The sequence below is a fragment of the Impatiens glandulifera genome, chromosome 1 (genome assembly GCF_907164915.1).
Source record: "Impatiens glandulifera chromosome 1, dImpGla2.1, whole genome shotgun sequence".
In the NCBI taxonomy this organism is placed as follows: Eukaryota; Viridiplantae; Streptophyta; class Magnoliopsida; order Ericales; family Balsaminaceae; genus Impatiens; species Impatiens glandulifera.
Window position 1 is genome coordinate 130,249,394 of NC_061862.1, and position 13,299 is coordinate 130,262,692.

A 13,299-nucleotide genomic window follows, 5' to 3' on the forward strand; every position below is an offset into this window, starting at 1 on the left:
TAATTTGAAAAAATAATAGTTTTATATTATTATTATTTATATATATAATTAAATATTTTATACTTAGCCAATTTAATTTTTTTTATATATTTAAATATAAAATTAATTAAAAAAATAATAAAAATTAAATAGCACTATAAAATAATTATACTTACCAAATTAATTATATTAATTAATTTATTTGAATAAATAATAACTTTATTTTTTATTTTTAAATACAAATTTATTTTTTAAATATAAAATCGAAATTATTCAGAAACTCGTAAAATCTTATTATAGTAAATTTAAATTATAAGAGCTTACATATTTAAGAGCATACTTAAACTCAGACTCATTAACCTGATACTCAGACTCATTAACATGATATGAAATTGTAAAATCGTAACTTTTAAAGGCAATTCGAGATTTGAACAACCTTAGCCGTGACCAAACAACCGAAGGCCTGACCGTGCGACTCGTGTAGGACCAAGAAATCGAAGCCCAACAGCCCAAGGCAATGTCCAATAGCATGTTCATGCTGTTTTATGTTCTTCAATTATCTTCTAAAAACCCAACGAATAGACAAGTCTAACAACCAACGATTTTTTAAAACGTGTTTCCCCCCTTAATATAACTCTAAATTTAACTTTGATAAGTGTTGCATCACCATACGGATGTGTATATCTGCCAGCAATTTCAACAAAAGGATAACCTCAAAGTCATCAATTAAATAAGAAGTAATTGTAGTCACTTATAGCCATTTTTGGCAATTCGAGAGCTAGGAGACATTTTTGACAATTCTAGAGCTATGAGAGGAATTTTCAACCAAACTTTTTATGGTAGCTTACTCATATTCTATACTATCTACCCTAGAAAAACAAAACGTGCCCAGAACACATAGAATTTCCGAACTCAATTTTCTAAGCAAGAATACCAAATTTATCTATTCAATATTCAAAACTAAGTTTCTTGTTTTGAAATTCGATAGTCTAGCTTTTAAGGATATCTAGAATCTTTGTAAGGAACCATTTCTTTCTAATTTATTGTTTGCATTTTCAATTTCTAATAAATCTATTTATTTCAATTTTCGAATTATATATGCGTGTGATGGTTGAATTGTTAAATTGATTTGATATTCTACCAATTAACGTAGTTTAGAAACCGTTGTATTCTTACTCAAACCAATAAATAAATCTAGAATAAATATGCTCAATTTACTAAAAAGAATTTAATTGTTAATATTATGTTCTTGGGTCCTTGTTTGGGGACAATGACTTAAACATGTATATTGTTGTATTTTAAATACGTGGGGTGTTTAGAGTAAAAAGAAACATCATTAAGATTGAATTAAAAAAAATTATTCAAATGATATTCATGATTTTCTTTGATTTTAATTAATGATTGATGTTATAAATATTATTTTGATGTTGGATTGTTGTTTATGCAATATAAATTAATGTTTATGTGCAAAAAGATTTTAATTTTAAGGTATTTATGGGCACGTGTATTCTTGGTTTAATATGTAATCTTGACAAAGTAATCCAACCAGTTGTGGTTTGGTTTATGGCCTTGAGTTAGAGTCTTTAGCATGTTTTTGACCGACAAAACGATCGAGGATAACCTAAGGTCACTTTTTCAAGCCAACGACCGAGAATTTTAGTCTTGACTAACACTTTGACCAAAAAAAGTAGCAAAGTCATAGTTTTCGATCGAGAAAATCAGCCATGGCTAGGGTTTTGACCGAGAATTCACCGCTAAACCATGTGCGCGTGATTTCTCGCCTATCATGAGTTGACTTGCACTCTAAAGCTATCTTTTTAAGGAAGACAAGAGTTTATTTATTGCATACTTAATTAATTGATTGGTTTTCCGCAAGACAACTATATATCTCCCGAGAAAACTCGGTCGCGATAGAGAAATTAGTCTTTGACCGTGTTTTCTTGCTACAACCGAAAATGAAGTCAACCGATCGAGATTTCTAACGGTGTCTAGCATCCGATCGATGATTTCAGCCATGTCCTATTTTCGACCGAGGTTTTTCCACGCATGGTATATGCACTAAAAATCTACACAACAAATTTTAAAATTAAAATAATTATTTTGATTTATTTTTGAATAAATAAAATTAAAATAATTAATCTCAAGGCCAAATCCCAACTAAAACAATTAATTAGATTAATTATGATGATAATTAAAACCTAAGTATTTAAGTAAAATGGCCAAAATAAAAAAATAAAATTATTTGGGATAAATGTTGTACTCATTTATCTTAAAATAATTGTAGAAAAAAATTACAGGATTGAAATAAATAATTTAGGATGAAGTGAGGTACCCATTTTATCCCTTAAAATTATTTATTTAATCTAAAAATATATAAAAAAAAGAAATTGGCAAAATATTTGTTATATTTATTTTAATATTTTGTGTATTTAAAAAGATCAAAATTAAAGACAAAATGGTGAAAAATTAATTTCAAACAAACCAATAAGGTTTTAATAAAAAAAATTGCAATCGGGTGTAACCGAAATTAGATAATAAAGCTACAGCCATGACCACGCATTTTTTATCAGCGTTAGATTTTCATCCAACGCTCCAGACGCGCCGGCGTAGCCCCTGCAACCAACAGACCGTGCGACTGAGAAGTAGGCGATCGGCTAATGCCCGTTAGCCGAAACCCAGACAGAACGCCTAAACGCCAACGACAATTGACAGACCGCTTATGGAATGCGCTAACGCGCATGAAACGATGTCGTTTTGACCGTCACTATCGTCTTTATTGTGACGTCGGATGGATAACCATCCACAACCATATTTGATTTTTCAAATATGGAATTTCGTCGTTTCTGGACGGATTGACTCCGTTCAAAAGGCAAAACGTTCATCCTACCAATGTGATCTTTTCTCCTACATCTATAGACATAATTATTGCCTATATCTCCAAGTTGACCCAAGAACAACCAAAACACCATTAATGTCTTTTGGCATATTTAATCCACTTGGATGGATCAACCGACTTTGGACATCTATAAATTGTCTCTCTCAATCATTCCGAAGGCAAGAGATAACATCTTAAACCTTGAATCAAAAGAAAGCAAAAATCCGACATTGAAGCTCAAAGCTTCAGATTTTTCGAATTTTATTTTTAAACTCTAAAGTTTGGATCCAGGCATCCCAAAAGTTTTCCTAACGTCTAAGGAGTATTTTCCAATCCTTGATAAGTTTTCAATCATCATTTAATTCATACTTCCAATTTGAAATTGAAAATTTTATATTTTAGTTTTCATAAGCTTGTATGCTAGCTATCTGATTCTTGAATTTGATTATTGGAAATCGATATGATCATTTATGAGTTTTCTATGAAAGTCAGAACTGATTAATCAGTTTTAAAAGGTAAAATCCAATTTTAAATTTGAAAAATAAAAAAACGGGCTTACTGCTCCTTGGTTAATCCTTGAGAATCACAACTTAGAAAGCTTCTCAACATGATTGTAATGATGTTGGACAACTATTTGGATCATGTTTGATCCATCCCGATCATGTTTGATCAAAATCAAAATTTCCAAAATAATTGAAAATTTTGAGTTCTTATTTTAGTCCAAACGAACATCAAGTGGTCTTATTTAGTACTAATAAATATATAAGTTATTGGCTAGATCCTTTCACCTTAAAATAACTTTAAAACCAAAAATCTGAATCTAGGACCGATGAACTTAGCCCAAAGCTAACCCAGGACCGATAGTTTTTACACCATGACCGATAATCTCAGCCAAGGACTAAGAGTCTTTAGAACCTCGACTAAGGCTTCTTAACCTGGATCGATGGGTCCGACCGAGGGTCTTGGACCTCAACCGAGGGTCCCAAATCTTGATCGATGAAAACAAACCCAAGGCTTAGGACCCTGGTCCTAAGGTCTGTTTGGTTCCTATTTTCAAAATACAAAATTATTTTTTTGTAATTTTGGAACCTTAAATCATTTTCTAAAAATCTAAGAAAATTAGAAAATGCTTTAAAAATATTTTTGGGACGTTTCCACAAAAAATAATTTGATAAATGCTCGTTTATGATTTATGTTTAAACCTTAATGAATTTAAATGACTAATATTTTCCAAGTACTTTCCTCCCTAAGTTATCATCAACATGTACCAGCATTTAGATAATTGTTTTTACAATTTTTTAAATAACGTACAAACCTTATGCATTCTTAGGACTAGAAGAATAATCGGTAAAATAAAACGTTATAAAAACGATTTTCAAAAGCCAAATTTATAAATAGAGACCGTTTGAAATGAGTATGAAGGATGTAGCTTAAAAGCCCTTTCCTGAATATCACCAAACTATGAAATAAAATAAACTCTGGCCAATACGTTTGTATACGTATGCCATTTTTATTAATTTTTAAAAATCAATTTACGACTTTATTTTTAAAATAAATAATCTTTTAAATTAATTATGTTTAATTAATTTAAACAACGAATTTCTAAAAAAATCAAATTATAATTTGATTACCGTAAATTCTTTGATTATTTAAAATTGAACCTCAAATTAATTATTTTTAATTAATTTCAAAAACGGTTAGGGATCATTTTAAAATCTTTTAAAAATAATGTTTTATTTTAAAAAAGAAGATTCCTGACACGTAAACCGATGTTAAAATTTCTAGAACCTCGAGATTTCTATGAAAACCATACGAAAAAGTTTTTTCGGGGTTACACATGATCAGAAGTCATGTCATCGACTGAGAATCCCTCATCCGGCCCTCCAGCCTGCTTGAAATCGGTTCGGCTCGGATCGGTCCGGTTTAATTGTTAGGCTCTATTTTTTCTTTTTCAATTTTTTGTTTAATTTTATTTATTTTGTGTATTTTATTTATTTTCTTATTTTAAATATTTTCTAAAAAAAAAAAATTAAAACTTGAAAATAATATTTTCTAAAAAAAAATTCCAACAAAAGCTCCTTACCTCGAAAATTTAATATTTTTTCAATTTATAGAGTCATAACTTCTAAATTGCTTGTCAAAAAATATGAAACAAAATATTTCCAATCTAAATGTTTATTTTTATATTTTTTTAGGTATTTTGATTTGTTCGACTTTTTTCTATTTAACTCCATAAATGTTTTTGAGATGTTTAAATATTTTTCATGTTTATGTATATTATGTACATTCTTAAAAAAAAGTATCCGCATTCAGTCTCTCAACTGAGATCTACGACATTTCCTCTAACCTTTGGTAATGTAAGCTAATCCAATAATTTCTGTATTATATTTTATTTGTATGTGTACATGTATTTGTTTATGTTTATATATATATATATATATATATATATATATATATATATATATATATATATATATATATATATATATATATATTGTTCTCATGTTCTCACAAACATTTCAAGAATCACTTTCGATGGAATTTTTTATCACGAAATTAAGTAAAAAGTACATTTGATAAATGGTCGATCATCGACATGAAAATTAAACTTAAGAGTAGAATTAGCATGGTAAGACAATTTTAACAAAATTTAAAAAAATTCATAAAATGTAAAGTGTAAATTTAATATTTTCTAAAAGGCTAAAAATACAGTAGTAGAGACCGTGCGTGTGAGATATAGCACAAATGCCTTTTCTATACGTAACCAATCACCGAACCCAAAAAAATAGAATCTCTGATTCTTGGTGTTCATACGCCAAAATTACATTTTCCTAATTTTGTGAGAAAAATTAGGAGGTAAATATTTGTCATTATATTTGTTTTTTGAATCGAAAGTATCTAAAAGAGACCTATTTCAACCTACCATTTTATTTTAAATCACGACTGAGATTCGACGAGAAAGTAAATTATGAGGTTTAACTCTATTAAATTAATAGTCTTACAAGATTTCGAATTATTTTTCAAAAAATAAATTTTCTCTTAAGCGACCATATAATATCCTAAAAATATTGAGCGATTTTTTTAAAGTGTAGAAGAATATTAAAATAATTAAGGAGATTATGATTTATTAAAAGAGATTGATTAAAATATATTTAAATTAAAAAGGTAAACAAAATTTAATTTTTATTAATTGATTATAAGAAAAAGTAATATAAGCAATTTAATTTATTATATATATTAAATTTAATTTTTATATAAATTATTACTTCTCATCACTTTAATTATTTTATTATTATTTAAATGATATTATCGAACAAGTTTATTGCATCTATGCTTATTACAACAATGATATCTTTAGTTTATAGTTTTCTTTTGCTATGTTTTTCTTTTTCCATTTAAAAATGAAGTCACGGCATAAAAAAAAAAATAGATAATTGAGAAAATATAGACATAAAACAATAAAAACATAAATTCAAGAAAAGATTACTCATATAGAAAAAAAAATCAAAATATACGCACATAACACCAAAAGATGATACAAATATAATTATATTCTTAAAGAATTAGACAAATATAATATAATTCACTATTTAGCGTACGTTTTCAGGGTTAAAGATATAAATAATAGTATTTTATACCATTGATATAATACTCACTTTTTCCTTAAAATTAATATTCTGATTAATTTTTTTTGTTACATTAAATAAATTTTTGACTTATTAATTTTGTTTATTTGAACTTTTTCTACTCAATCATCGGACTTTTCATTTCGATGAACAAACATTCTCATTCACATATTTAACTACCATAATTTTTTATATAAGTTTTTTTAATTTACATCTTGTAAGATTCAAACCATATCTTTATTTTATATTATGAACATTTTAACCATTAAAACAATTAAGATGGTTAATTTAATTTAAAATTTTATGTATAAATATATAACTAATAATTTCAAATAAATCAGTCAACTCATAATACAAAATCATACAATCTTTTATCTTAAGTACTCAACCTTTTTTACTATTATTTTCCCTTCCTTAACATGCACACAAATAGATCCTCCAGAAGACATCTTAAAATACAAATAACAAATATATTTTGACTATGAACCTTATATATTATTATTAATACAACCATATCATATATAGTTTATTTAACACTCATTTGCTCCGTAAAAATTAATATTGATATTTTTTTCGTCAATTAATATAAGTTTTGACTTACTAAGCTCACTTCGAGCATTTTGAATATATTTTCAATACCACCCTTACCATATAAAATTTATATAATATTCCCTTTTTCTTTTAAAATTAATATTAATCGTTACACAAAATAAGCTTCGACATACTAATGATCTCTCGTTACCTCACTTTATGTATTTTGCACCCTACCATTTCATCATAACACATTTCTTATCCTAACTTCGGTTAATCAACAATATCATTTACATATTTAACCATCATTACTTATTCACAAAGATACTATGAACACTTTAAACATTAAATCACTTAAAAATGATTGAAGTATATTTATAATTTTGCGTATAAATATATAATTGACATGACTAAAAAATTAAAATAAACTACTAAACTCACGATAAAAAAAATAATCATTTAATTTTTTGTAAAAACATTTTTAAAATATAAAATTAAAATGTCGAGGTTCGCTACATATTTATAAAATCACTAGTTATAATATTTTATGCCTACTAGTAGGTTTAAGGTTGAAGACCTTTTACAATCTTTTTAATCTTTTAATTAGACGATTTCAAATTTTAAGTACGGGTTAAACTAAAAAAATAACAAATTGACTTATTTACTCTTAAATTGACTCTTTTACTCTCATAAAACATGTTAATTATTATTATTATTATTATTATTATTATTATTATTATTATAATATATCTTTATTGTTATTGGATTATTGTTTGGTTAATGGTTTGGTCTGTATATTATTTTATGTTATTTTAGAAAAGAGATATGCTAATTTGTTTCTATATTTTATGAAAGGTTGAACATTTATATTAATAATTAAATTGTAAATATATTGTGTTATAGAAGTTTAATTTTATTTATTTATTTTGAATGCTTATTATTTATTATTTTAAATTGTAAAAAATTGTACCAACTTTAAATTTTCAAAATACAAAAGAAATTAATCCCTTGATCATGTAATTATGGAAACATGTTAATACAATGAATGTCTTCTCTTAAAATTAATTCATAAGATTTGATGCAAACAATGAATATTTTCTTTTAAAAATTGATATTGCAAACTTAATAAATTATAATAAATCTCGTGAATTAAATGTACATATGCAAACAATGAATATTTACTCTTAAAAATTGATGCAAAGTTAATAAATTATTATAAATACAATAAATTAAACGGTTTAAATTAAATTTTATACAAAGTTAATAAACTATTATAAATCCGGTGAATAATTGAATGGTGAAGCTAAATGCTCTTCAATTAGTAATAAGCATTAGAAGAAAAGTGAATATCTGTGATCAAGATATATAGTATGATGAAATCATTTTAATCAATGACATAATATTCCCATAAACTCTTTCCCTTATTCAGTCTCAAATTCACTATTTGAAACTGATGAGTATGAAGTTAAATAAATCTATCAATTATCTTACCCGTAAAGAGATTTTTTACGGGTAAGATAATGAAAAAAATTAAAGATGGTTCGCAATCTTCATATATGAAACGAAAGGCACCGCCTGGTTGGACTTTTGATGAAAAACCCCGGCTGAATCCGAAATACGCCGGCAAAGTTGACGTTGTATGTTTGTTCTTAATCTATAGGATTCTTTTAATCTCAATGTTATGCATATAATAATATCCAGATAATATGATGTATGCAGTTATATTTTGAACCTGGAACAAACCGCCAATTCCGATCTTATAAGAAAGCTTGGGAGCGTTATAACGAATCCCTCGAAGAACAACAAGGTCAAAGTCCCATCCTTTTGACACTCCCAACTCCACTTACTACTTCAAGTTTTGCCAAGGCAAGTTATTCTATCATCACATGAATGTTTACAAAGTTTAGATTTAAAATGCTTGATATATATTATAACAGTAAAATATAACTTTTTGATAGACAAATAATCAGAAATCCAAGAGAGTGGCCATAGGGAATACTCATGATTATGGTCAATTCCATCCTGAAAGATCTGAATGGGTAAGGATAACAATGAAACAGATGGAATTAGAGTTGATCCATTGTTGTAACAAAGGTGAAGACCAAACAAAAAATTAGAAGCTAATGGACACATCTAATCATCATGATTCTATACAAAATCAAGAAAAAGACATGGGAGGATATGTAATTTGTGACTAGTTGAGTCATGATGATTACTTGTTTCTTTTTTCAGTTGCATTTTTTTAAGGTTGATGTGATTTTTGCTTTATAAACAATGTTTTTAATTATATGGATTTTCATTTCTTTCAAATTAAAAAAAATATATATTCAGTTAAGTTGGGTGTCATTTTTCAGTCGAGTTATTAAAAGTAGACTTTAATGATGAAAACACACAAATATATATAATAATTGATATCTTGCAATAACAAATCTCTGAAGTAAATGAACTCATTTTCATAGGTAAATAAGTGTTTTTAGGTGATTTTGTTATCTTCCCTTGGAGAAAACTCATACATTGCAAAATAACTAAAAAATTAAATAGAAAAAATTTACATAAAAAACCTGATAATTATTTCACCAAAAATAAAAATAAAATTGATAATCTCTTTATTGTGAGCCCAAGAACAGCTGTGGAGGTGGTGGTTCTAGAACCGGACAGTAATAATAATATATTTAATAAATAAGTTATACCCATTTTTCAATCTCTTATTTTTAATTTTTTTAAATAATAATTTAATTTTATATATTTATTATTATTTATCATATATCTCTCTTAAATATAAACTTTTAAAATTTGAACATTTTAGATTCAAATCTTACTTAAATTTATTTATAATTATACTCATATAAACTAGATTCAAATAATTATGAGCTGAGTGTCAAATTATAGGTTAACTCAAATTTAGTATTTTAGTTGATCTTCTTAAATTTAGTGATACATCGTTTTTTCAAATTTAATACTCTTCAAAATATTATTTCATATTAATTATTTGTTTTTTTCAAAATATTCTTATTATCTTACGAAAAACTCAACATTTCACTCTAGATCGAAGCACATTGATGTGATGTATCATTGAATACGTGATGTTCTAGAATGAAAAATTACTGATTTTAGAGAAAGTGCATACAGATGATAATGATGTTGATATACTGACCAAAACACTATCATTGAATACTTCATGTTCTAGATGAAAAGTTGTTGGTTTTAGTGCACACACATGATAATGATGTTGATATACTGATCAAAGAACTACCAAAAGGTAAGTTCGAGTTTTGTTGTTCAACTATGGGTTTGGCAACAACATTTTCATAGTTGTGATGGGGGAGTTTGTTGGGTTATTTGTTTGGGATTCCAACTATGTAATAAAAAGCTCAGTCTCTTTAAGAAACCAGAAGTTCAGAAGCCTAGAAGTCCAGAAGCTCAAGAGTCATTTTGTGTTAAATAGGGGCATGGCTGTCTTAGTGGAAAAAGTCTCTTGAGTTGTCCTCATTCTGCTATAAAAGGAGGAAGTGGCCTTATCAAAACACATCTGAAAGTCATCTAGCATACACTTGTAGAGAGATATTGAGATCTCTTCTTTGTTTAGCTTTTATCTTCATTCGTTTCATGTTTAACATTTGATTATAGTGAAGTTTCTTTTGGACAAAAGTCCCGTAGTTTTTACTCCTTGATTTGAAGAGGTTTTCCACGTTAAATTTTTGGTGTTCTTGTTTCATTTATATTTCCTTTTATGTTTGTTGTTTCTTGCTCCTAAAGATCCAATCAAGCTGGGAATAAATTATTCTCACAAGTGTGGTGATTATTCCACTTTATTCCCAACATAGTGGTATCCGAGCTTGGTTCTAAGCGTTTTATTTTATTTTTGATTGGTTTATGAAGATTAACACAAACAAAATGATTTTGTTGAATGGTTCAAACTATCATATTTAGAAGGGTAAAATGAAATATCTTCTATTTGTGAAGTCTTTGCATTTACCTATTTTTGGTAGTGAGAAACCCATATCTAAATCTAATGAGGAATGGACTTTTGAGCATAAACATATACATGGTTTCATTCGTCAATTTTTTGAAGAGAATGTTTATAACCACATACAATATGAGACAAATGCACATACTCTGTGGAGTAAGCTTGAGAATATGTATACTTCAAAAACAGGAAGTAACAATTATTTTTGCTCCAAAAGATTATTCATTTGAGATATAGTGATACTCCTATGTCTGATCACTTGAATGAGTTTTATGGGGTTCTTGATCAAATGTCAAGAATGGAAATTAACTTTGAAGATGATGTTCAAGGCTTTGGTTATTGACTACTCTACCTGATTCATGGGAGACTTTTAAAGTTTCTCTTTGTAACTGTATTTCTAATGGTGTAGTAACATTGGAGATAGGCAAAAGTTGTGTCTTAAATTAAGAATTGAGACGAAAATTCAAGGCTCTTCATCATAGTCAAATGTGTTTGTTGTTGAAAACTGGGGAAGACAGGATAATAGAGGTGAGAAAGATAAGTCGAGACATAAGAGTCGGAATAAGTCTAAGTCAAAATATAATCCAACTGAATGTTACCATTGTGGAAAAAGTGGACACATGAAGAAGAACTATTATAAGCTCAAAAATGAAGCGAACGGATATAAGCAAACGAAATATGATTATGAAGATCGCATCTCAGCAACTACTTATGATCTCTTCATTGTTCACGACGAGAATACAATTAACCTTGTATGCGATGAGTCAACTTGGGTGTTTGATGCATGAGCTTCCATACATGTTACGCCAAAGAAAGATTACTTTAAATTTTATACTTATGGTCATTTTGGAGTATTGAAGATGGGTAATAATGCCGCAAGTAAGGTTATTGGTATTAGAGATGTTTTCCTAGAATCTAGCAATGGGTCGAAGTTGTTTCTTAAAAATGTTCGACATGCTCTATACATGATGTTTGATTTCAACTGGAAAGTTTGATGATGATGGTTTCTTAAGCTCTTTTGGTTCTGGAAAATGGAAACTTTCGAAAGGTAACCTCATTGTAGCTCGAGAAGATAAGTTTTCAAATTTATATTTAATGCAATCTTTATTTTTTAACGTTTATTGATCATCATTCTAGAAAGCTTTGGATCTATGTTTTGAAAACTAAAGATGAAGTTTTAAACAAGTTCAAAGAATTTCATACTCTTGTTGAAAGAGAGACTAGAAAGAAGATAAAGTACATTCACAATGATAATAGTGGTGAGTATTGTGGTTCATTTGATGCATACTGCAAATAATATGGGATCAAAACCCAAAAGACGCCTCCAAAGACTCTTGAGATGAATGGCCTGTAGAAAGGATGAATAGGACAATTGTTGAGAGAATTAGATGCTTGCTTTTAGAAACAAAGTTCCCAACGTTTTGGGGGTGAAGCATTACACACGGTGGTACATGTTATTAATTTAAGTCTTATATTTGTTTTGGACAGTGAATTTCTAAATAAGGTATAGACAAATAAACATGTTTCTTATGATTACCTACGAGTATTTGGATGTATGTGCTTTGTTCACATTCCATAGGATGTAAGATCAAAGTTGGATGTGAAGAGCCGTTAGTGCATCTTCTTGGGTTATGGCCAATTTGAGTTCAAATACAGAATGTATGATGCAGTTGCAAAGAAGCTTGTCAGAAGTTGTGACGTCTTTGAAGATGAGACTACCGAAGGAAGTGATCAATCTAAAGACGATGAGTTGAAAGGAAAAGGTGTGTCGATAAATTTAGATAAAGTTCATTTATCTGATTCACATATTTCAACAGAAAATCGGGTGTAAGAGAATGATGCTGAGGGTGAACATGATGTTCACATAATGATTGTAGCGAACAAGGTGAATTACCTACAATTCCACTTAGACAATCTACGAGAGATCGACAATCTTCAACTAGATATTCTTCTAATGAATATACGTTTGTGATGGATAGGGGGAGCCAAAGTCATATGAAGGGGCTAAAGATAGTGAAGAATGGGTTGATGCTATGAAAGATGAGATGAAATCTTTACATGATAATCATACATTTGATTTGGTATAATTACGAAAAGGAAAGAAAGCTTTGAAAAATAGATGGGTGTATAGACTGAAGCTAGAAGAACATACTTCAGCTCCACGACACAAAGCTCATTTAGTTGTCAGAGGGTTTAGTCAAAGAAAGGGTATTGATTTTGATGAAATATTTTTTCCTGTTGTTAAAATGACTTCAATTAGAGTTTTCTTGAGTTTGATAGTTAATCTTGATATGGAAGTTGAACAAATGGACGTGAAAATG